We start from the raw sequence: 25,695 nt of genomic DNA on the forward strand, positions 1-25,695 counted from the left end.
GCAGAGTAATGTTAACTAAGGAGAAAATACTCCCTGGTACATTCATCATCTAAACTCTTGTAATAAAAAAATGAGATACAGATGTGAAAACAGTTGGTAAGACACAAGCAAGCATCTAGCAGGCACGTCATTGTAAAACATTGTCCAGAAAGTCGGAGTGAGATTAACCCTGAATTTCATCTCTACTAGGGGTGAGTTAACCTGGAAAAGAAACTACACACCAAGAAATATAAGAGAAAAAGGCAACAAAAATCAGACTACTATAAAGATGCCATTCTACAAATGGATCCCCAGGATGAGCAGACCCTTAAAGATGGTGGGGCTCAAACAGTTTCTTCTATAATTCCATTTACCTGGGTGCCTATCATAGCTTAGCCTTTTCCTTGGAGCTGAAACATGGCCTCTGTGGTTTCCAGGCCTACCTATTCCTAGTAGCTACCACCTGGAAGGAGTGGAACTTCTTTACCAAGTTCTACTTCAAATGTCCATGAAAGAAAGAACTGTATTGGCATTTATCATATGTCCATTCTATGACCAGGGAATGGTAACCATTAATTGACACTTCCTCACACTGGGAAAGAGAAGAGACTGCTTTTTAATTGTAGAGTAATAAATATTGAAATAAACCAAAAATAGATAACCACTACATGGATCTAATTAACACTGCATCATTCATATACATATATATGATGTATATGTATGTATATTCATACATAAATACATATATATTCCCTTGTTTCTTTTAAAGAATATTACTATTGCCTGTGGTTGGTGGGTGCACACTTGCAGGTCAGAGGACAGTTTTGTAGAGTTAGTTGTATTCTTACACATTTATGTGTGTTCCAAAATTGGACTCAAGCCTCTAGGTTTGTTGGCAAGTGTCTTTACCCGCTGTGCCATCTAATCATCCACTGCCCTCTTTTTTATTTTTTGAGAGTGTCTCACTGTGCAGTCTGTGCTGGTTCCCAACTCACAATTGTCCTCTTTCAGATGGTAGATGCTGGAATTATAGACATGTACCATACCATACCCAGTCTTAAACTATGTTTTTGAGATTAAGGCATCTGGACCTTTTAGTATGGACTCACTCACCCCCACCTCCTTGGAAGAATACCAAGAACAGGACTGGTAGTGAATTAATTAGGGTCCTGGGAGGGAACAGATGGTCTACTCCGAAGGATGCTTTAGAGAAAGAACTATTTAAAGACATGTGGGAAGGGTTAAGAACAGATATAAAGGGTTGGCAGATATGCACAGATTACCACCAATGGACAGTTATTTCTGTCTTTGGCCTGAAAGAACAAAGGATAGGTAGCTGAATTCACTGTATCATGTAGCCAAGGCATAAGACCAGTAGAAGAGTGAGGGTCTTAACTATAGCAAACTTTGAACTGCCAATAAGGGGTAAGGAGCTGGAAGAACAATAGCCTTTGTCTCCTCCTATATACCTATTTCATTCTGTGCCTCTCCTTGACCAATCTAACCCAGAAATCAGAATTATCAAACTTGTCTTGATGCATTTCTGAACGGTTTTGTCCTTATGGTACAAATCAATGACGAAAGTGTTGGAAAAGAAGTCAAGAGAGGGTTTGCATGGAAGATGTCAGTCAAGCACACAAGGTACATCTATTCCTATTGGGCTCAAACCTAAAGCTTATTTAGAGTCAGTTCTGTAAAATGGAACAGCTTAGATGAGTAATAAAATTCTAAGACTACTTGACCCCTAGGGTTATTTAGACCGGAATTTACTGATTTATTTCCATCTAGCCACTAAGTATGCTTTGGATGACTAATATGGCTTTAGTGAAGAAAATCAATGCAAATAAATAATAAACTAAAACTTTAAAAGGGAGCATAAGTATAACCTAATTTTTTCCCTGATGTCTAATATCTACCATTGAATGAATTTATTTATGCCTCTTCAAATTATGATTCAAAGAATTATCTGAAAAAAATTAGTCTCTTCATATTTTAGATGAAGAAGTTGGGCATAGAAAAAGATGCCATGGTGAAAATCCTATCTGAATAGATATGAACAGATGTTTATAAATCAGAAATATGAGTGAAAGTGTCATTTGCTTACATAATGTAGGGGTCACAGATGCACACTGGAGTGAGTCTTTTGAAACAAGGGCTATAAGAGGATTCCTTTTCTTCTATGTGCCCCCTTTTGTTCTATGTGTGTAGAACCAGAAGAAGACAGAAGACTGATCAAATTAAAGTCTGTATTTGCTGAGTAACTTCCAAAGGGTTGATTTGCCTCTGTCCAATCAGGTTTCTTTCCCATCTGTACAGATAGTCAATCAACAGAAACATAACCATCTCTTAGTGAAGAAGCTATTGAAGTCAATATTCCTAGCCCCCTTTTTATTCTGAACAAAACAGATACTGGGTTGAATTAGGAAGATGGTGTGTATATTCCTTGGCTTTTTAATGGATTATAATCGATTTGATTTGATTTTGATAGTATAGAGGCAGAGATGCTTTATTTCAGTACCATCTTGGAATCTTGATCCTTCTTGTCATGAAGAAGCTAGAACACTTGTCTATCTCTGACTTTTCCACTACAGGTCCTCTCCATCTACACCACTAAGATCCCTTCTTCCCTGCCATGTGTCAATTTCAATACCACCTCCACATGGGTCCTCAGGACATGGTTAGTGAGGAGACTGGATTTTCTGTAGTAAGTGAGATAAATAGCAGAGATCTCACAGTGGGATGCTAGGTCCATGGGGTCCTCTGTACTCAGAGAATCTCTGTGTTTAGCAGCTAGGGTCTATGATTTATTGCAATCATCCCCATCTCTTCCTGATCACACATGACTCTGATCCACTAAACCCCATGCCAGTCCTTAGAAAGAAGAAAAAAGACACACAACACACAACTTGGTTTTGAGACTAGATCTATTATCATTGCCCAGCTCAGAACTTATTCCTGAAGCCCTGCTTTAAGGAATGACAGCTAGGCAATGGATTGTCCAGCTCGTTAGTCAAATACTCTTTCAAAGTGGATAGAGGGTGAAAGAAGAGGTAAATAATCCAAGGGGAGGAGGAGTAAATGGATAGAGTGAGCCATTGTGCATGCTCAGTGTGAATTTTATAACTAGAGAGACAGAGCTCCTTTGCCCTCTACAAGGCCACAGCTCATCATTTTTCATATACTGGCTTGAAGCTGCTACTAGAACATTCCTTAATATGTTTATTTTTTGGCATCTAAGAGGACTGTGTTCATGATGTCATAGGTATACCCAAGGATTATCTACATGAAGACTTGTTTCAGATGCCCCTACCACTCTATCTTGCCTTTGCCAATTTCCTGCTCAGCAAAGGGAAGGCATGGTGCTAGAAACTGAGGTTTACTAGCCACCTACTAAGTACTGGGTATGTTGCTTAGGTTGTGAGCATTACCTCACTTGCTGATTGCTGTTGCCTCACAAATTAGATGCTGTTGTCCATTTTCCATATGGAGAACTAAAAAGTCAGTGATGTCACTTTTCAAAGCTCTGAAGCTAGGAAGTGCCACAGTCAGAATGCAATCATAAAGCTGTCTGGCTCCAAGGTTTATTGCTCCTTTCATCACAGTTCAACTTCTCTGTAAAGAGCTATGTAATAGGAAGTTTCACAGAACTGAAACAACTGGGTAATTCAGTGTTGACACATTGGTCAGGCTGGTAATTTGAATAAGATAGACGAGGCACAAAATTATAGTCATCTCGTCCATTGTGCTAATTTAATTTTCCAGGTGAGTGTATGCTTCTTTGTGAATTAGGATCCTCTTTCTCCTGGGTCTATTTTAAGAAAGTACTGGTGAAAACATGTTCTTTCTATGCCACCCCATATCCCCTCTGCCACAGCCCTCATTTTCTCCCGACCATGATTTTCTCTTGAGGAAAAGAAGCAGATTGAAAATTGTGGTTATATATGTACCCATTAAAATAGATGTTCTGCCTATAAAAATGAACTTGTTCCAGGCTCTAATCAATTACATTGTAATGTGCCAGTGTCCCAGTCTTCAGGGGAACCATTGTGACTCTCCTCATCACATCTCTATGAGTACTCCATCCTTAGCTCCTCCCCTGGCCTATCCCAGAACTTAGTTTGCATTCACACCAATGGGAAAGGTATCTAATAAGAACATGCCTTGCCCTCAGGAAGGAGAATCTACAGAACAAATCAGAAAGTCTAACAACTGCCATGCCCAACCTATCTAATAGCTTATTGTGTATTGAAGGTGCTACTGGTTCAAAGGAGATCTGATTCCAAAATGAGGAGGGACAGTAACATCTGTACATCTGTGCTCAGTTTCAGAGAGAGAGAGAGAGAGAGAGAGAGAGAGAGAGAGAGAGAGAATTTGATGAGGTGGTTTGCATTGTGAGCAGAGGGAATGTAATATACAAAAAAACATGGAGAGATGAAGTGCTTCCTGTGTTCTAGGAGTCATCTTCCATTGAAACACTTTGCAGTATTGCAGTATGACCTGGTGCCATAAACTTAAAAACCCGTGTTGTGTGATGGAGTTGGGGCTTAGTGGAGCTAGAGAGATTCTTCAAACAGGAAGACTAGGAGAGATCCCTGATAGAAGAAACATGTTGTAGACATGACAAACACCATGTTTCTTGAGCTCAAAGTACCAGACTCAGAACAAAGCTAGATGCTTCTGGAGAGGTGGCTATGGAGGATCCTGCATATGGATCTTCACAGAGAAGAGGAATAGTTAACTACTAGTTTGTAATGTGAGCTGTGTCAATCAGTGTAGATGAGGCATTCTTAAAGCAATATATGGTAGTGAGCTCTCTACTCTAGAAAGCATCCTGGGTCATATTACTGCCACCTGCTTTGACCTCACTCTCTTTGGGTCATGGGGAAGGCCTGGGCTAAAGCATCTTTGCATCTTCTGTCATACCAGACACATAGGATATGGGTCAGATAAATGCTTATGGAGTAGAGAAAAACTGGTATTTTTCAATCAGGAAACTATTTTTTTTCCTTACATAGAACATTTGAAAATATTTTGGTTGTCATTTCTGGAGTATTGGGCATTTTAAAAAAGTATACCGAGGACATTTATAAGTGTCCCATAACTCATAGATAGTTCTTCATCAAAGGAGTATCTTTCCAGAATGTCAATGGTGCTGAGGCTATGGAAAAATGACATATCTTGGCTGAATGTCTGGCCACTAGTGGGCTGTCAGGAGAGCTACATTTTGGTCATGGTTCTATGGGAATTTCCTGGGATCTGGGCAAGTCTCTGAACCTTCTGCCTGCTATTGCTGTACAGATTAGTGTGATGATCACATGCATTCTAGGATGCAGTGCTGAGGTGAATTTTCCACTCAGCCCTCTGCTACCAATGAGGTTCTGGGGAAAATCTTCTTTATGTTTTCATTTTCTTGCTTTCTATTTGAGATAATATGTCTACTTCAGAGAATTCGGAGGTATTGAGGAAACTCATGCAAACCAAGGCATGTAACAAATGATACATGGGGGATACTTAACAACCAGCACTGACAGGACACCATGGCCATGACTAGAGAATCAAGTCTTGAGGATGGCCTCTTAGATACTTTCCACCTTCATTTTTCTTTCTGTGTAAAAATGCATACTTGCTCAGCTAGATGACAGAAGTGTCTAAGGATGTGTCATACAGGGTCCTTGGATGAAGCATGCACTATGTTTAGACTGAGAAATTTGGGAAAGGTTTATCTAAAGGGATTCTAAAGGTATGACCAGAGTTAGCAAAACCAAGAAGAGGACTCCTAAAATGTGTGCCAAGGCCTGGCAAGACAGGGAGAGGAGCCATTATCAGACTTCAGAGATAGGCAACTCTGTAGTGGGTCCCTCTGTAGCGATGAGCCTTGCAAATAGCTAAGGAATGTCCATCAGGCCTCATCATCATCATCACCTTCTTCTTCTTCTTCTTCTTCTTCTTCTTCTTCTTCTTCTTCTTCTTCTTCTTCTTCTTCTTCTTCTTCATCTCCTCCTCCTCCTTTTTCTTTTTTCTTTTGGTTTTTTGAGACAGGGTTTCTCTGTATTGGTTTGGAACCTGTCCTGGAACAAGCTCTGTAGACCAGGCTGGACTCAATTCACTGAGATCTGTCTGCCTTTGTGCTGGAATTAAAGGTGTGTGCCACCAACACCCAACCTATTTTTCTTCTTGTACTACATTTTTATTGATTCTCATCCTCTGATTCTCTGGATCCAACAGGAAGCCATAGGACAAAGTCCTAAGTTAACTCTTCTGAAAGTCCAGGAGAGGAAAGTTTGAGGATACAGAAATTATCAATTCTTTGTGATGCAGAGGTTGGGAACCAAGACCTTCCATCATAGTCTACATATTAATATTTCATCTCTTTGCAGAGGACAGTAAGATCCACACATATCTGTTTATAACATCTTCAGGTCATCTTCCCAAACATATCCTGACTCTAGATGAAACATTTCTCCATTCTCATAAAAGACACATGACTGAGAAGAGAGTAAGAGGTGTCCATATTTCTAGGTAGAAATGGCTCAGCCCTGTTGAGAATCAGTATAATTAGATGGAATCAGAGTGACTGGAGCCTCAGTTTTAGCTTTGTTAATTGCTGGCTTTGTGGTCAGGGACTCAGTTTCTCTACCTGTACAATAAACGGGGCATACAATACACCTATACAATAGCACTCTCTAATTTACAGACCTGTTTGTGGGTTCTATGCAATTGGAAGAAATGTGGGTCTCACTATAACTCCTGCCGATTTATTATTGATCTGATGAGCTTCTCCTGAGTGCTAGGCATGTGCTGGACCTTGAAGTAAATGCAATGTAACCAAGACAAGATCCATAACTCTAAGAAAATCCCAATAAAGAATAGGGTTACTTTCAGGTGTTATAGGATGGCTTGAAAAGTCATGATAACCCTTTGAAATTGAAGGCAGAGTTTGTGTATGTATAGATCTCTATAGGCATTTTTCAAGTAAGATTCTTTAGATTCTCTAGGATATCATGGAGCTTTTAGAGGAGGCTCTTTGAGATAGGGAAAATATAAATGGACTCAGTAAAGAGTTCTTCAAACCTTAACACAGTACGAAGTATTCAGTTTGGAGAAAACACAACTGGAAAGAAGCCTCATAGTTATACTTTGGAAGCCCTGCATGGATATATTTTGGTTAGGGATAGAAGTTTTAAAAGAAGATATTGGTTCCATGAAAACACTTAACTTTCCAAACCTCAGATGTCTGACAGTTTGATTGGGAGATGTCAATACTTAAGGAGCCAATCAAAAATCTGCTAGTGGTGTGCTGTGAGGTCACATTATGTTTTTGGATTTTATTATCTTACCAGAAGAGTATGTGAACATGCCCATGATGAAGGCATGACATTTATGGGTGTCTGTGCTTGCTCTCCCTGAGCATGAGGTGGCACAACTGAGATGTTGTTCTAAGCTGTGGGGTGGATGCATGAATGACTGGCTGGGGTACAAGATGGAGAATATTGCACATTTTGAAATACATTGCTGACCTCAAAGGTGTGTACTTCTTGAAAAGCTGTTTCAACTAATACAGGTAGATATCATTAGACATCATTCTGATAGCTTTAATTTTCTTCAAAACTGGGAAACAAGGCAAGTTCTCTTTTGGAATTCTCTTAGGGTCCAGTTAGGGCCAATGATGAATACTAGCTTTAAAATTTCTTTACCTATGAAATCCCAAAGAGAAGATGACATTGATTTTTCATTCATCAGATATTTATTTAATATATATGTAGACTAAACTACACATACATCATAGATACAGGGAGGGAGAAAAGGGAAGGGGAAGTTAACATTTATTGAATTGGAGGCATCTAATGTACTTTAATCAGTATACCAATTTCACAAGAGGATAGCATATTCATTTTATACTACAGAATCAGGTTAAACAATTCATCTAAAGATTTGAAATTGTGACTACTAGGATTTCTTATTTGGAATGAGTAGAATTACTTCAGAGTGTGCTGTTTTAATTGAGTCTCTATCCTTTGGCATTGCATTGTGTGAGACACACCCATAGGAAGACACATCCTCAGATCGTTCCCCGTGCAGCACCATGCAGGGTAGACTGTGAAGGCTGCAGAGTCAGTCAGTGCTCAAGTTTTGGAACCAATATGTGAGCTGAACCCTGGAAAGTATATATAACACATGGGCTGGAAGCCAGAAGGGTGGCATAGGGAATTCTAAACCCAGGCTATCAGGGGAAACATGTGAACCACAGTGCCAATCTTAGTTCAGGGAAGGTTAAGACCAGCCTACTGAGTAAGGAGATGGCTGTAGGATCTAAGCCTGGTAGAACAGATGGGAAGGGATTATGAAGAATGTTACATGTGTTGACTTTAATAGGGACTTTAATGTCATTAGGCAGCCTGGGAAGGGAAGTGTTTATCTGACATAGTCAATTTGTGTTTTAGAGAAAACGATTTCCTGAATTCTATAGCAGAATAGCAAGCAATGGAGGTTCCCCATCTCTTTCCATCAGTCTTAGTCTTTCCCCACAGATCATCCATTGGCTCTTTCTTCGATTTAGTATGTCTTTCTATAAATCAGGAGAAAATGCTGGTTTCCAACATGGGTCTCTTGTTAGCATAAATTTCTGTGTGAGCATAGTAAATGGTGGATTTGGGGAATTATATCACAAAATTGTCTTGGCTTTTCTCATGTACACAACAATTGTTATTTGTGTATCTCATTCTACAACTTATGGTTCTTCTGGCTGAGGGGGAAGCCTCTCACAGCCACTTCTGCTCATTGTTAAGTTTTCATTATGCTCCATGCCTATTTTTTCAGTTGCTACTGACTTTTCTCGTGTCTGTGTGATAAGCCGAGCTATGTAGGAGTATGAGGGCCAGAGTGTCAGGCCTTCTCATTTAGAGCACAGAACCAATGGGAAGTTGGGTTTCAGCTATATTGACCTGGCTGGCTCTTTCTGCAGGATAGGGAACTCCTCTTATGGTGACTCAGAACCCTTTGATGTATACACACTAGTTTACTACGGGGGGGGGGGTCAGTATTATATGCTCAAATAGTAACTTCTGGTAGTCATGCTATCACAAAATGGAGTGAGCTAAAGATTTGCTTTTGCATTGTACTCTATTGTTCCTTTATTTTTAACCATGGTGTTTTTTTTTTCTTAAGCTAAAGACAAAGTCATATAATTTAAGATCTCCAGCTCTTATCTAGTGATTCACAGATAGAGTAGAAGGCACACAAGTTTATAGACAGGCACCTGCTTTCCAATTTGGTGCTGGTTTAGCCTTTTATTAGTTGTGTGTCCTTCAGCAAGTCACTGTATACTTTTTCTCCTTATTGTCTTATCTGTATAATGGAGATGGCAGTGACTCCTGGCTTAGCATAGTTGTGAAATTAACTGTCATGAAGCATATGAAATCATTTTGCTCAGTGCCTAATAATGCTTTTGTAGAAGCCTAGTGAATGATGAATGAATGAATGAGCAAATGAATGAATCAACAAGAATTACAAACTGCTTGTAGTTTAATGTGAAAGGAAATATGTTAAGACACAGCTAAGCCCCAGACACAACGTCCCAGAAAAATTAAAATGTCTCTATTACCAACCACAGTTTTGGACTGGCAGGACAAATAGGTAGCCTCATGCTCCCCTAGCTCTTGTTCCTTCTGCCTATTGTTCAGCTATTCTCCAGAGAAATGTCTTCTGAATGGATGAAGTTATCTTGCCATGGTCAAGTTCACTTTGTAGCATTTAATAAGGACGAATGGGTAAAGGGATTTTGCTTTTGTGGAATAATGATGCTTAAGCATCTTTTCCCATGGGGTGGAGTTTGGTCTCGTGACCACGTGAGCAGCATTTTATCTTTAGGTACTTTTTCTCTTCACTTCTAGCTGTTGTCTCCTCCACTGCTAGGCACTGCTGTCCTACCTGCCCTACCTCTTCTCTATACTAAAAGCTGCCTAGGCACCTGGAGCTTAGTTCTCTGAGTATTATTTTGAGCTTGGCAGTGGGCTTGGCTCATTATAACTGCTCAGTGTCTTTTAAATGAGTAGATAATTGTAGTTCATGTTCCCAAGAATGGATGCTGAGTCAGCCTACAGTAGAGCTTGTGAGGAATTCTACAATAGAGTGTTTCAAGAGAAGCATGGGTCCTCCCTTCATGCGTCACAAGGTGTTCAGAGGGTCATGGCAGCCAATCATTTCCCCCATTACTGTCTGTATGTTGAACTTTTGAGTAACATTTACTCACTCTATTGCTCCAGCTGCTCAAAGAGAAGTTGGGGGGGGGAGTGGAGAGCTCTAAGTATCATTTTACACTTGAGGAAGCTGAGGTTCCAGATGGTGTAAGGATTTGCCCAGTGCTTCCTCAACTGTTACTGCATCACAGAGATCACTGTGAGGTTCTCCAAACTTCCTGTGTCTTCCTCATGACTCCTCCGTGCCTATGTATAGGCCTGTGTAGGCACATTCACAAGAAGAACCATCCGCAGAACTGTGCCCAGTGCACTGAGGAGGGTGGACCACGATGAAAATAATGGCAGATTGGAGTAATTTGCTCTTCATAATTTCTCTCTGGTCTCACATCCAAGATCTCATTTAGTCTTGAAATAGCTGTTGGAGGCACTGTTGTGACTAATATCCTCTTTAGCAGATAAGGAAACAGGCTCAAGGAAGGCTAAAGTGTGATGCTCTATCAGTCTCTGAGGCGATGGAACCTGGGCTGGTTATTAGCATCCTGGCCCTGCAGGGCCAACTCTAAACAGACATAGTGATGCAGTCCAAACACTCCTCCCACCCTAAGGCTGCCTCCATCTCTAGAGCCAGGCCTTGTTATTGATGTGCTGTTTCTGAGAGCCCGGACTTGCACTTGAGTCCCAAGCTTGGGAAAGCTGTAGTATATTTTAATTATAGCCACTTGATAATCCTGGGTGATGGGAGGGAGACAGTCTTATATCAAGCCTAAGAGTCTTGAAGGGAGAATTGCTGGACATCCATGAATATTCATTGTTATGCTAAACCATGGGCTGCATTTCCCTTCATTCACTATAATGAGATGCTCTCTGCAGCCTGTCTAGCTTTAAAGCAGCTAGTGGAAGTGTGAAAGCATGGCTTACCCTTTGCTAGTGTTTCCTCCTGCCATCACACAGGGATTCCCCAGAGCCTATGTGAGTCATTGAAGAAATGACAATCTGCCATTACCTTCCAGAAAACTGGCCAGTAGCTGTCTGCAAGTCCTCTCTCCCTCAGTTAGTGGCTTGTCCACCTGACACTGTGGGGACACTGCACTTCAGCCCTCCTTTGCCTTGGTTTCCACAATAGAGGTGAGTAAAGGGGAGATCTCTGGAGCAGTGGCTAGTGTTCCTCAGGACCATTAGCAAGGGAAAACCCCAGAATTTACTCTGTCCCTACAGAATCAGAATCTTCCCAGTGACAAGATCCCCAGGGGATTTGTTTCAGGCTGAGTTCCAGAAGTGCCAGGCAAGGGGACAATTTCTTAGCTATTACCTGCTCTTCTCTGTCCCTCTGACTGTAAACAAAATGCACAACCTCTTTGGACCCATTCCTGTCTTTTCTAGGGGACGAGAAGATAAAATATGTATATTGTGGAGTCCGTTTCAGGGAAGTGATATCCTTACAAATACAGAGTAATCAACAGAAAAATGCACGTCTTCCTTGAAATTTCTATAATGTCCTCTTCTTGTAATAGTAACTTGTATAACAAATTAGGCACATGTCTATGTACACCATGGTCCTCAATGATCAGAGAAATGAAACCCTGGACTCAAGACCTTCCTTCCTCTCTACAACCTACCTCACAGTCTCCAGTGTTCAGAGAGGTTTCATTACTGCTATTCAATAATGATGGAGTAGTTGAGGAAAGAGTACCCTATATTACACAAAAGAATTCTGAAGGAAGGGGTTGGTAGATAGCCGTGAATAGCCATTGCTATACTAAACTATGGTGTGTATGGCCTTTGAATTCTTCAAGTGTTGAGTATACATTTAGCTCCTCCTGGAATTTTGCTTGTTTCTGTATCAATCCAACATTTCTTCTTACTATTGATGTCATGGAACTGGACTTCTATAAATGATTATATTTCAAACTGTTACAATACCACATTCAATTCTCATGTAATTGACAGAGTTTCTCAGGGCGTGTTATGGAGCTGCTGGTTGCTCCTTTCTTTGGCCCATGTACTTTCCAGATGTAGTGCCAGTGGCAGGACTGGGCAGTAAAGGTGCACAGCTCAGTCAAGGGCTGAACTTCGGTGGCAAAGTAGGCCCCACCCTTCCCTGAACACAGGCGTGTTCTTGACTTTTCAGGTCTGTCCTTCCTACACCTGTGTAATAGAATGATGAGGTGCAAGGGGCCCAAGGAGAAGAGCATGCATTTACACTGTTCCCTTCCTGGAGAGATTAGGATTGAGGCACACCATGCCTCTGCCCTTGTCGATCAGGATACTAAATTATCCTGGAAGACATCAGAGCTCGAGGCTAGACCTTGAAGACAAGGACAAGTCTGAGAGATAAAGGCAGAAAGTAGCATTGATAGAAAAGAGACCTTTTAGAAGAATGGATACCCTCAAATGTGCTAATTATTCTCTGGGGCAGACTTTAGTAAGTGCAGGCCTGACTCTGGGCTGTAGGGGTGGATCTATCAGTTAGGTCTGGATTTTAACTTCTTGAGAGGGAGAGAGATATAGTCTCTCAGAAAGTGCTAAACAAATGAGAAAGATCATATTCAGCTAAGTGGAACAAGCCTCAATCTACATATATCTGTGAAGGGAATATGTAAGTGGCTACCCATAATGGTATTGGCAGTGGGACCTTTGGGAGGTGAGAGGGCATGAGGCTGGAACCCTTGTGAATGGGATGAGGAGAACAATACGATAAAGAGACCTGACCTCTGTCTCTACCTTGTGAAGATATAAGAGAAGACAGATACTTGAGGACCAATGCCAGGGCCTTCACTAGAATCCACAACTCTAGCATCAGATCTCTGGCTTTTTAGGTAGAACAGTGTTAATGTTTTTTGTTTGTTTTTTAAGCCATCCTGTTGGTAGTAATTTGTTACAGTGTCCCAAAGTGACTAAGATGTTAACCTGTGAGAAATTTGTTTGAATAACACTATGAAGTGATCAGATTAATGGGGACATTGAACAAGTTTGGCTCAGCACTGAGCAAGCACTGGCAATGTAGAGGCTAGAAGGGACTAGGTACTCCAGATGTTAGTCCACCTAGAGGCTGCTAATGAAGGGTCACTGAGAAGCAAGGAAGACAGACACAATTTCTTAGCCAACGGCCTTGCTGGGGTGTATTGGCATGCCAGCATCAACCTTTAAAATGTGTGAGTGTTTCAGTGCAGGATGTTGTTGAGCTGAGGGTGGGCTGATATCCTGAAATCTCCCCAGACCTCTTGCAGCCTCTTTTCTCAGTTCCTTCTGGACCCTACCTCATGTCTTCATTCATGCTAGCAGTGATCCTTAAGAGGTTCTTGCCTGTTGTAACAGTCGTGACTAGTCATATTGTTGCTGGAGACTTTTGCCATACCTCCCTATATACTAGGATCCAGACAGATGAAAAAATCATTACAGTAGTCTCCTTCCTCCTATGGCTATACTCCATAAACACCATCACACAGACTGAATATCTGCCAGCAATACTGATATATGGTGTGTGTGTGTGTGTGTGTGTGTGTGTGTGTGTGTGTGTGTGTGTATAACCAACTACATAGCCAACATGATTTTAAGTATAGGAACCTGGAGCTAAATAAGACAAGGTTTCTGCTGGATCTTCTGCTATGATTGGACAGCTCACAATCAGGAAGTAAAAATGGTAACAATATTAATAGGGACCATGAAGCTATTAGTGTTTGAAGTTACCTGGGCCAGTGCTTAAACAAGAAGTAACAACCATGTAAAGGCATAGAATGAATACTACTTAGGCAGAGGAAAGAGGTGGTATCAGGTCCCCAGGTGGGAATAAATCCATCATGTCACACAAGAGCAAGGAGATAAACATGGATGGAGCTTAAAGACCTAGTTCAGAAAGCAGGGAATCAGGTAGGCTCCAAGGCTGAAAGACTCTGGGAATGATGAACTTTGAGGGCCTTACAGAGAGTTTGTAGAGGTAGGTAGGCAGTATATGCTCTGTACCATTAAATGAATGTGTTATAGTGAGGTGAGGAAGCAGAAGAGAACCAGGAGTGGGAGCCTAGGTTAGAATTACAGGAAAGAGCCGATCATGTGTTGAATTGAAAATAAATCAATCAGAACATAACAGTAGTGAAGCATTTGCTTAGTCCTGGCCTCCAGCTCATGAAGATGCAGGGGCAAAGCACTTGGCAAGTATATGCAGTGGCAGTGTGAGACCTCCTATCCTGAGGCAGGATCTCTGCTTACAGACTCTGTGTTATTTGGGATAGTCTATCTACAGGGCAAGTCCTCAGGCAACACGTTCATTTTCTAGACGAGGACACCAAGGGTTAAAATGGTTGATTGATATTCTCATCACACTTCAAGACCTGTGTTCCAAATGGGTCTTCTGATAATTGAGCCCATGCTTTTGTGCTCTGTTTTCATATCAAATTCTTTCCTCTGCAAAAGCCATGACCTGCTTTAAGCACACCCCTCCAAGTCAAGTCAACTTGTTGGACATTGTCTCCAGCATGGAGTCCAAGTTTCCCAAGAGGGACACTCTTAGGGATGCTTTTTGTGTACTCTTTGACTTCTTTGATCTTATTACTTAACCATTTTGTGAGTTACTTTACTCATCTATAAAATGGGAACTCTAACCTTCCTGCCAGAGTCACTATAAATACAAAAGTAGTAAATCCCACTTTTAATTAGTATCGAGTAAATACAATGTCCTTTTCCTGACATTGATCAGTACCACTCATTTATAATCTCAAATGGAGACAGACCTTCTTAAACAATGCCCATAATCATACTCAATATTTTTTGACTACTAGGCAAAGAACTGTGACAGAGTTTACATTATACATGAGTGGAGTTTATTTTCACAGGAACCCCAGGAGGTACTTGTCAAGAATATTGTTCCCATTTTGCAGATGTAGCAAAGGACACCTACTTATATCACAATGTTCACCAAAGATTACATGGAGGGAGAGTAGGGTCAAGAGTCTAATTCCATCCCTCTGCCCACAGAGCAGAAAGGGTGTTGTAGAGCATTGGTATCCCCTGTCCCTAGTGGTAAGGTGAGCTATGCTGTTCAGCCAGGATGCCATTGTAATTACCCTCTGCAGCTGACATTAGTCAGCATCAGGCCTGAAGCTGATGGCAGGGGAGTGTCTCTCAATTAGGCTTGGAGTTTAACTTCTGAAGAAGAAGCAAGGAATAGACTCTCAGAAGTCACTAAGTGAATGAAATTGAAATTGCCAGAAATGACTTGCCTTAGGGGAGACAGACTTCTCACTTCCCAGGTCACAGAAATTTTGTTTTCTCTCTCTGGCAGATTGCTGACCCAGCAGAAGCCACACAGCCTTACAGTTGGCTCAGATGGAAACTTTAAAGTGTCTTAGAAATTTGATGCAAATACAGATGGAAGCATTTCTGATATAGTGCCCTCTGTTGTAGAGTGACACTATAGCATGGTGTTTTCTGTCACAAGAGGGCTCTACATAGTCCTGTGAGCATGAGTCTCAGAGTGAGACTGATGTGCATTCAGATTTGCCTTCACACACATGATCTGATCAAATTGGGCGCTTCATCATTTGGAAATAAACAGCATTCAAAACTGATAAAAAGTGCCACCAAGAATATTACAACAGATTATGTTAGCACAGTGTGGCTGAGCTCATGCTCCTTCCTCGAGGTGATGTACACGAAGAGCTTCGCCGGTTCTGGAATATGAGCAGTCCATTTTAGTCATCCTGATTATTAATGTGTCAGCATTGGCAGAGCACAACTTTGCTTTCTCCTAAACCACATGTCCTTCAATGATACATTTAGCAAAACACCTCCACAAATTTCTGTGTCTAGGTGTTTCATTTACCTTATTTCCATATTTGGGGCTAGGGAGACATCAGTTACTAATGTGCCTGCTGGTCAAGCACAAAGACTGATTTCATATCTTCCCCTAAAACACACAAGTAAAAAGCTGGAGTGGTGGCATCTGTCACCCAATGATGGATGGAAGGGGAGACAGACTTGCAGTGTCAGACACCATCCCAGCATCTGGACAGCCTGAATGAGAAATGAGGTCATAGGCTGTCTCCAAATAAGAGACACAGCCTAGTGAGTACACAGAACTTGAACTTAACAGAGCACCCCTGGCTCAAGCCCCATGGTGATAACTGTAACCACTGCTTCAAATATTGGGGACAGTCATCTTCTGAAGATTTGGTGTAGACAGTTCTGAGTTAAAACCCAATGGGAGACTGAGTCATAGGGAAGCACCTGTGCTTTTATAAATTTTGTCTCTGGTAACTTGATCCTTTTCTCACTTTTAATGTTAGAGAAAACTCTTAGTGTTTGTATCATGGGTGAGATTGATCTGTTTTTGATGTACACAAGAACATTTTATTCTCCTTAATAAAACCTCACCTTAGGAAAGCCTAACAAAGGTCAAATTCACTTAGCTTTATCAGAGCAATCTAGAAAATAGATGTGAAATAACTCATCCTACATGGACTGGACATAGTTGTCTATACAAAGAGAAAGAAAATACTAAAATCCAGCCCCAAGTAGCTATTCTGTCTCACTTGAAGATGGAGTGGCAGGAGGAGGAGGGACTAGGAAACAAGTCCAGGAAGCAAAGGCTCACAAAAGACCATGGTCTAACTACAGAAGTATACAATGCTGCCCCATGAACCTTACCACCACACTACTGGAAGCCTAGTGATAGTGCTTCCCTTCATTTGGAAAAATCTGCAAGGCAAACTAGATGGATGAACAAATAGACAGGGAAATGGGAATGCAGTGTAGGCATGGTGATGGGAATTTTGTGAAAGAATTTTAAAAATGTCCAAGATCAAAAGCATACTATCAGAAACTAGAAATTCTTTTGATGAGTTCAGCAGAAGACCAGAAAGCTGAGGAAAGGACCTCTAAGTGAGGATCCATCTATAAATCACAAACAATAAAGAGCTAAGGCTGAGCGAGGGACTATCATCTAGGTACTGTACTGTGCTACAGACGGTGTAGACTCCATGTAACAGGGCATGGTTGAAGTAGCTCAGGTTAATCTTTTAATACAAGGTATATGCCATGCCTTCCTAATGAACTCACATGGTGTCATTTGAAGGTGAACTTTTATTTGTTGTAAATGTCTGCTGCTTGTACATAGGTATCCACTAATCTAAGCTTTAAAATAAAGGAAAGTAAATGGAATCCTGGAAGTGCTCAATTGAAACCAAATTAATCATAACAAGAGAAAATGGCAAAAATAAGAATAATGAAAAAGAACAAATAGAAGAAAATTGTGACAGTTAAGATAAATATTATCTTACCTACATCAGGACTCACTGTGAATGTCAACATTCTAAATTAGAAGACAGATTGCCAGAGTGGGTCAAAAAACAAGATCCAACTATATGTTGTCTACAAGAAACTCATTTTAAATATAGACAGAAGCTGGATTTAAAACTAAACAGAGAAAAATGTATCATGCTGACAATGATCCAAAGGAAGTATATTAATTTCACACAGAAAAGATTCAGAGGAGGAAATTTACCAGGGTTGAAAAGGGCAGTGTATAAAGACACTACAACCACTTCTTCAAGAACATTTCACAGTCTATACATGCATGCACCTAGCAGCAGATTATCAAACTGGTATGAAAAACCTTATGTAGCTATGAAAAGCCTATGAAAGCAGTAATTGGAGACATCAGTGCTCCTCCATCAGAAGTAGAGCCAGCAGACAAAAAGGATAGATTGGACTCAGGAATACTTTTAATCAAGAGGATGTAACTAACATCTGTGTCATCCAACAACAGCAAAATACACCTTTCCCAGCTCCTAGGGGACATTCATGAACATAGTTGACATTTCAGGCCTTAAACATGTCCACATGAGCTTCAAATAATAAAAATGTACAAGATTTATTTCAGAACATCCAGTATCAACCAGGAATCAAGAACAGGAAGCTGACTGCAAGTTTCCCAAACATGCTAAAATTAAACAGAATGCATCTCAATAATACATGGATTGAGGAATAAATATCAAGTTAGATAAAATAGAATGAAATACAACTTATTATAATTGTGGGATGAAGCAAAGGTGGGACATAGAGGGACACTCACCGCATTGAATTTGTTTGCTAGAAAAGAAAAGATCTAGAATCATCAAGTTTTCACCTTAGGAAACTAGAAAAGGAAGAACAATGAGACTGAGTTAGGCAGAGGAAGAGCAAGGAAAACTAAAACAGATGTCAGAGGAATTTAAAACAGGAAGTCACTTGGGGAAATTAGTGTAGACACCAGCGTTGGTTGCTCCCAGGCCTTAATGAGACTTCATAGCACTAGACCCTTGCTCATTTGCTCTCTAGCTGTATGAAGACACAGTGTCACCCCCTTTTGATCTCTGTCTCTTATACCATGCAGTAACAGAGAGGAATCAGGGAGCATCCCTCCCCAGACACTAATGCTGAAGCCTTCATCTTGGATTCTCCAGGCTCTCAGGCTGCAAGAAATTAATTTCTTTTTGTTATAAATGACCTTGATTGTGACACTTCATTATAGTAGAATAAACTGACTGAGACAGCTGAAAGATCAAATGCTGGTCACTATGGAGAGCAATGAGAAATCTCACTCATTGCTTATAGAATACAAAATGATATAGCCATTGTGGAAAATAGTTGACAGACTTTTTTTGTTTTTTTGTTTGTCTGTTTGCTTTGTTTTATTTTTCAGAAATACTTATATTGTATAATCCATTATTTATTGTGTTGAAAACAATTTTGTGCAAAAATCTGTGCAAGGTTATTTATAAGACCTGTATGGTAATTTCTAAACTTGTAATGAACTAGATATCCTCCTATATGAATAAACTATATTATAACCAGAAACTTATGTTACTTGGCACTCAAAACTTAAGCTCTCAAACCATGAGACAACATTGAAGAAATACAAATGAAAGTTATCAAAAGAAAACAAACCAGATTGAAAGGGCTATGTGTGATATTGTTCCAGACTCTTAACATTCTAGAAAATGGAATATTAGAAAGTCAAAAGGGGAAGAGACAAAATAAGTGTGTGAAAGTAGGACTTAAACCTAGCTATTCTGGTTCCCAAGTTTGTGACTCTATTATTGAAAGCTGCCAGAGTGTAGGAGCATTGTTATCTGGCATTCAGAAGACTTTTAGTGCAAAGAATATATTATGTATGAACTATAAAGGACTATGGCGTTATAATGCACAGAATCAACAAGTCCACTCTGATGGAAGCTAGAGTGTTTTGTAATTATTACATACCAGTGTGAATTCACTGACTGTTCCCAGTGTACGAGTATAGTGAGAATGTCAGCAAGGAACACTGTGCATAGAAGGGCATAAGGTATTGGGAAATCTCGATGTCTTCATCTCAATATTGTGGTGATTCTGAAACTACTGTAAAAACATAAAATGCGTTTTAAAAATAGTGGAATAATGGCAACGTCTGAAGTGGTTAGAGGCATAAGTAAGAATCAGTTTGAGAGATATTTCTGTAGTGCGAAACATTACACACTTAAGAAGAAACTGGGTAATTCAAGTATATGAATTTATCGACAGCTTTTAGCTCTAAGAGGGAAAAGGACTGGAAACAAATGTTACACTCTAGTTAATGATACATGCTCAGAGGTTTTGATGTCTGCCCTTCCCTTGAAAAAGGGATGATAGGTGGACAGAAAGATGGACATATGATTATACACACTATAAGTTCAGTAAAAGTAAAATTGTAAATGCATGAATGTTCAGTTAAAACTTCTGTGGGATTTGAACATTTTCATTGAAGGGAAAGAAAATTCTGCTCCCTGGATAGTTTCCCTTTTCCTACTATGAGGAAATTCTAAAGGTCATACTGGAAGCCTGAAACATACAGACTGTTTCAAAGAGTGAACTTTCAGACTCCTTGTTGTATCTTGAGCTTTCAAGCCCCCAATGCAATTTAGCAGAGGACTGAAATTAGAAGTTTCATTCAGTCCTTCATCCCAGTGCCTCTAGAGGGTTGTTGCCAGAATTTGTTGCTTTGCAGTTACATTGGCAGACAGGCATGGTCCCTATAAGCCTGGTGATTTGGGTTCATTACTTATTTGTTCTGTCAATAAGGGAGAGTTAAGGTGGATTTCTCACCCACTAGGCATCTGTCTTTTATTCTCAGATTTCACACTCTCTGGGCTCAAAAGACCACTGTCCAACTGAGGAAAGGTGCCTTAGTTTGGCATAGGAGGAGTCAGAACAGGCTTCAACTTCAAGGGGAAAATTTGTGCTGTAATGTGTATTGAGTCCTTCTCTGTCCTGTCAGCCAGCTCCAAAATGATGACATGGAGATTTGTTATTAATTATGGAAGCTTGACCTTTAGCTTAGTTGTGTTTTCAACTAGTATTTATAACTTGAATTAACCCATATTTTTATTAATCTACATTCTACCACATGGCTTTTACCTCTATCCCATTCTGTGTGTCTGACTTGTGCCTTATCTGGCTGGTGTCTCTTGTGTGCCTACATTCATCTAGAGTTTCTTCTCTCTGCCAACAAGTCCTGCCTAACTCTGCTGCGTTTCTATTGGCCATATAAGTCTTTATTAAACCTATCTGAAGGTGCCTTAGACAGAGACACATCTTTACAGTGTAAACAAATATTCTGTAACAGTAGTACTTACATTATGAGCTATGTTGTTGTGTGCCAGTTTTCGTCATCAACCTCATCAGACATATGAGAAGGAATCAATCCATGTTCCTTCAGTCATAAAATTTTGTGGCAGAGGCGAAAGTAGATCCCAGGCTGCCTGACCCCCATTTTTATAACCAGCTGACTCTGGTGGAAAATGATTGCTTACAGTGGGAACTATATTTTTTTTTTATCCGAATTCTAAATGTCCCCTAAAGACCATGTGAAAAGCTTGGTCTGCAGCCTGTGACATGATTAGGATGTTGCAGAACTGTCTTAGTTGGGGTTCTATTGTGAATATACCAATTCTTATAAAGGAAAACATTTAACTGGGTGGCTTACACTTTCAAAGGTTTAGTCCATTATCACCATGATGGGACATGGTAGCATGTAGGCAGATATGGTGCAGAAGGAGATGAGAGTTCTACAACTTGCAGGCAATAGGAAATGAACTGAGTAAGTGTGGCTTGAGCATATTTGAGACCTCAAAGCCCATCTCCACAAGGGACACTTTCTACAACAAGACCACACTCACTCCAACAAAGCCATGTCTCCTAATAATGCCACTGCCTGGGGGCATTTTGTTTCAGACCACAAGCAGGTGTGGACTAGTGCAAGGAAGTGAGATTGGGACTTAGTAGGTGGAAATTAGGTTTAGGTGACTATTGAGATCCCTTTGTTGACCTTGTTCCTTCACCCTTCTACCTCCACGAAGTAAGCAGCTTCATTCTACCATATATTTTCTCCATAGTGTTCTGTTACTACAGACTCAAAGAATTAAGGTCAATCAACCTGGTATTACACCATGAGCCAAATATAAACCATTTCCTCCTTTTAAGTTGTTATTCTCAGTTATTTTGCCACTGCAATAGAAAACTAGCCAGCACATATACTTTTATCTATCCCAGCCCCTTTCCAATTTATGGCTAAATGGGATTTTAGGATCTCCCGAGATTCCTCCACTTGAATGACATCATTTTGAGGAAGACATGTATTTAATAAACTATAAACATTTAAAATAGAATTCCCATAGGTATGCTGTTGCATGTGTGTGTGATTTATGTGTATGTGTGTTATGTGTGTATGTATGTGTATATAAGATATGTATATATGTGATGTGTGTATGTGAGTGTGTGATATGTGTATATGTGTTTGTGATAAGTGTGCATGTGATGTGTGTATGTATATATGATGTGTGTGTGATTTCTGTGTATATGTGTGATGTGTGTATGTGTGATATGTGTGTATGTGTGTGATGGGTGTATGTGTGATATGTGTGTATGTTTGCATTGTGTGTGTATGTGTATGTGATATGTGTGTGTGTCGGTATGTGTATGTGTGTATGATATGTATTTGAATATTTGTGTGGCGATAGTCACATCTGATACTAGCATGGCTTTGCAATTTGCAGTGTCTTCGGGTGCAACTTTTATATGAGCCTCATGAGCTTCCCTTAAGACAAGAATAGGATCATTATTTTCCTGTTCTCAGTTTGATCAAGGGTGAGAGGGGTCCAACAGTTTGACCAAGGTAACACATCTGGGCTAGAGACAAAGAGAGAAGAATCCAAGCCTCCCAGATACCCTGGAATGGCTGATTTTCCTCTCAGCCTGTCTCTAGGCTTCCTGGCTTACCTAATTTACATATGAGATCATGCAAGTTCTTGGGAAGTGACCAATATATAATATGTAGCTAATGTGATAAAGCACAATTCCACTTTTGTTACAAAGGAAGGGAACTCTCCAGGGGCTCATAATAGTCAGGCCCCTCTCAGTGGAACTCGGAGAGTTTTATGGGCATCAGGAAACAATTCATCCTCAAAATGGACCATTGGACCTGGCAACTCCCGTTGTTCTCACCATTCTGTGGAGGGGGGAAGGATATTAAGAGATTTGGCCCTGGGTCACCAGCAAACAGGCTGTAAATCACACAGTCTCAGTGGCAGTTTGAGAGATGGAAGCAGAAGTTCAGAATAACCATCCTGAGAATGTGCTTTGGCTCTTATGTATGTAATGTGCTTGTAAGTACCCCCAAGAGCTCATGTCTAGGAGCAGAAATTGATGTCCCACATGACAGCCTTGACAGTCATCAGCAAGTCCCTTGTTCAAGGTCAAAAAGAAACCAGATAAGGATCACGAGGACCTCAGTCTTCTTTTCTTCAGGATTCTGCCCATCAATTTTAGGGCTGGTCATGATTTCACTGCACCCTAGTCAGTTCAAGTGATTGTTCCCTTCCCATGGTCAAACCTCTGTTAAGAATGGAACATAGGGAAAGTATTAGCTTTGACATTGATTGCTGCTTGCCTTTAGCTTGATGACCTTGGATGAGTTGCTCTCTGCTTTTGGGCATCAGTCTACTACTCCAGGAATGACAGGACAGATGACATTCTAGAACAACGAAGAAAGGCAAATCTCCACACAGAGGCCTTGGGAGCATTTTCCTAGCCTATGATTGGGAGCACAAGGACTGTGCTATGTGCTCTGTGAGCTCTGTCTGGCCTAGTTCCTGACAGGAGAAAGGCATTTGATGGATGTGGAATAAGTGAATAAAAATGGCACAGCCCCATGGCTTGGGATGAGCAATGTTGCCTGTGTTTGTCGGTAGCTTGCCTGAATTTCAAGCGTGACCCATTTCAGGCTGGAACCTCTGGCTGTTAGTCATTCCCGAGACCTGTCAGCATATAATCACTGGCGTCAAAGGTTCCAGTGACACAGAAGGCCAAGACTTTCTCTCTGCATCCAGAGGTCAGAATGATTGATGTGTGAAGTTGCAGCAACAGTAGGGGTCCACCCAGCTGCCTTCCTAATGGCACTTCAGAGGTTAACTTTTAAAGTGGAGCCTGTTGGTCTTGATGAGAGTCGGAGTGACCATTATCTGGGAAAGGGAAAGCTGGTGTTGATGTCTCTTTGTCTGCTTCCAAGACTGTGGGTGATTCTGTTTGTCAACCTCTTTCTTTCATAGTGAGTATGCAGACATTCTGAGAATGTGGCTTCGAATGGCTAAGGATTCCATTCTAAACCCTATGCTTTATGTGACTTTAACTCCTTTATGACTACTGTTGCAAATGACAATAAAACATGTCAATCATAACAAGTGGCTTGGAGGGACTATAAATGTAGAGAGTTTTGGGAAACAACTATACCCACCACAGGGGTAAACTAAGGCACAAAACATTAGTGATTCATTCCAGGTCCTGGAGGAAGAGATAGAGAACTAGACTTTGTGTTAGTGTCTGTTTGGCTACACAGCTGAAGTTCTTGGTCAGCAAAGTCCATTTCAATTCTATCTGCTCATTGCAAGATGTCAGCATCCATCAAAGCGGGGAGTTTCAAATCCTTCATCTAACTATTGGCTTCTCAAGGTACATGATTCAGCTGGGGATCCTCCCAAGGGTCTGATTAACAGAGACTGATCATTAACTGTTTAGTGTGAATTAACATTTACAACAGAACATTTACAAAGAGTCAGAGTGTTTTCCAAAGGGTGTCCATTTATTTATTTGATGTGTTCAACTTGTATTCAGCTGTGTGTAGCAAATTTCAACTTCCAAGGTGGACATGAATAGAAAGCTTTGTTAGCCAAGCCATTTTAGTTTACAAATGTAAATTTGTTGTGAGTACCTCTTTTAATTCCCGTCACTGCTACTTGTATTGGGTCTACATGGGCATGAAATCTGGGTGTGAATTATAGCCTATGCTTGTTTGCTCTCCATCTTTGATTCTTTGATAAAATTACATTCCATCTAGAGGCCTCTTTTGTTTTCATTTTGTTTTTTGAGTCAGGTGTAGCTTTGGAGCCTCTCCTAGCACTCACTCTGTAGATCAGACTGACCTCAAACTCACAGAGATCTGCCTGCCTCTGCCTCCCAAGTGCTGGGATTAAAGGTGTACACCACCACTACCCAGCCCATATAGAGGGCTTTTATTAGTAATCTTACTAGTGGTGGGAAGAGAAAGTTTTAGCCTGTAGAATCCTCACAGAGCCTTGTAAGACTCATGTTCACTTGTTAGATACATGGTGATACCAAGATAGGTTTACCCAGAGATCATCAGGACTCTGTTGGTTACTGGCATATGATGTCACTTCAGACATAGTCTCTTCCATGGAGGAATTTTTGTGGAGGACAGTTGGTTGGCACTTAGCAGAAACTCCGTGTACCTACTACCATTCTTACTGCAGATAATGAAGTTAACAGTCCTAATGGACAGAGATCTAATGGACAGAGATAAATCCTGTACATAAAAATAAACAGAGCATGTCAAGAGGGAATATTACCTCATAGAAGGGATGAAATGGGATGAGGAGAGAAGAGTACACAGTGGGAAAGAATGATAGGGGGCGCTGAGTGAAGTAAGGTCCAACCTTTACATAATGACAGGGGCAGCAAAGAGTCAGGATGACTGGAGTAAGATGATCAACATACATTCAGGAGATGGGTCACTGGGTGCCTGGGAACCTGTATACAGAGATGCTCAGAAGCCATGGTAGTGATTTTGGCATTGTTGCTAGGTAAAATAGAAAGTTCCTGGGGTAGCAGATAATGGCCTAATCTGACATAGGTTTAAAGAAGTCTCTTTGGGTTTCTTTCTTGGCGGGAAAGAGCTCCTAGGAAGTGAGAACAGACAAATTTTGACTGAGTGATACAGAGGCCCCAGGGAGGAATTCTATTGGACGACATAGGCAGGTACCCATAGTGGGTAGAAAAGACCTGATTCTAGCTCTATATCCACAGCCCAGCCATGGTAGGATTTAAGGAGAGTAGACACAAGAGAGAAAGAGATGAGGAGAGCCCGGAGGACTGCCTGTGGTGTGGGCAGCCACTTACCAGCCCCCAGGGAGTGATGTGGATCTACTCCTTTGGAGCTTAATGTCTAGTTAGGGAGTCA

This window comes from Phodopus roborovskii, unplaced genomic scaffold, assembly GCF_943737965.1.
Source record: "Phodopus roborovskii unplaced genomic scaffold, PHOROB, whole genome shotgun sequence".
Classification (NCBI taxonomy): domain Eukaryota; kingdom Metazoa; phylum Chordata; class Mammalia; order Rodentia; family Cricetidae; genus Phodopus; species Phodopus roborovskii.